Source organism: Callorhinus ursinus, unplaced genomic scaffold, assembly GCF_003265705.2.
Source record: "Callorhinus ursinus isolate GAN/ISIS: 27379988/994484 unplaced genomic scaffold, GSC_fseal_2.0 scaffold9, whole genome shotgun sequence".
NCBI classification, from domain to species: Eukaryota; Metazoa; Chordata; class Mammalia; order Carnivora; family Otariidae; genus Callorhinus; species Callorhinus ursinus.
The window spans coordinates 52,599,920-52,601,203 of NW_027397071.1; positions in this window are offsets into that span (position 1 = coordinate 52,599,920).

Here is a 1,284-nt window from a genome sequence, read left to right on the forward strand (position 1 = left end):
AGGATTTTGATGGACTCCTGTCTCACGTTTAGGTCTTTCAACCATTTGGAGTCTATTTTTGTGTGTGGTGTAAGGAAATGGTCCAGTTTCATTCTTCTGCATGTGGCTGTCCAATTTTCCCAACACCATTTGTTGAAGAGACTGTCTTTTTGCCATTGGACATTCTTTCCTGCTTTGTCAAAAATAAGTTGACCATAGAGTTGAGGGTCCATTTCTGGGCTCTCGATTCTGTTCCATTGATCTATGTGTCTGTTTTTGTGCCAGTACCATACTGTCTTGATGATGACAGCTTTGTAATAGAGCTGGAAGTCCGGAATTGTGATGCCGCCAGCTTTGCTTTTCTTTTTCAATATTCCTCTGGCTATTCGGGGTCTCTTCTGGTTCCATACAAATTTTAGGATTATTTGTTCCATTTCTTTGAAAAAAGTGGATGGTATTTTGATGGGGATTGCATTGAATGTGTAGATTGCTCTAGGTAGCATTGACATCTTCACAATGTTGATTCTCCCAATCCATGAGCATGGAACGTTTTTCCATTTCTTTGTGTCTTCTTCAATTTCTTTCATGAGTATTTTATAGTTTTCTGAGTACAGATCCTTTGCCTCTTTGGTTAGATTTATTCCTAGGTATCTAATGGTTTTGGGTGCAATTGTAAATGGGATAGACTCCTTGATTTGTCTCTCTTCTGTCTTGTTGTTGGTGTATAGGAATGCCACTGATTTCTGTGCATTGATTTTATATCCTGCTACTTTACTGAATTCCTGTATGAGTTCTAGCAGTTTTGGGGTGGAGTCTTTTGGGTTTTCCACGTACAGTATCATATCATCTGCAAAGAGTGAGAGTTTGACTTCCTCTTTGCCGATTTGGATGCCTTTGATTTCTTTTTGTTGTCTGATTGCTGTGGCTAGGACTTCTAATACTATGTTGAATAGCAGTGGTGAGAGTGGACATCCCTGCCGCGTTCCTGACCTTAGGGGAAAGGCTCTCAGCCTTTCCCCATTGAGAATGATACTCGCTGTAGGTTTTTCATAGATGGCTTTTATGATATTGAGGTATGTACCCTCTATCCCTATACTCTGAAGAGTTTTGATCAAGAAAGGATGTTGTACTTTGTCAAATGCTTTTTCTGCATCTATTGAGAGGATCATATGATTCTTGTTCTTTCTTTTGTTAATGTATTGTATCACGTTGATTGATTTGCGGATGTTGAACCAGCCTTGCAGCCCAGGAATAAATCCCACTTGGTCATGGTGAATAATCCTTTTACTGTACTGTTGGATCCTA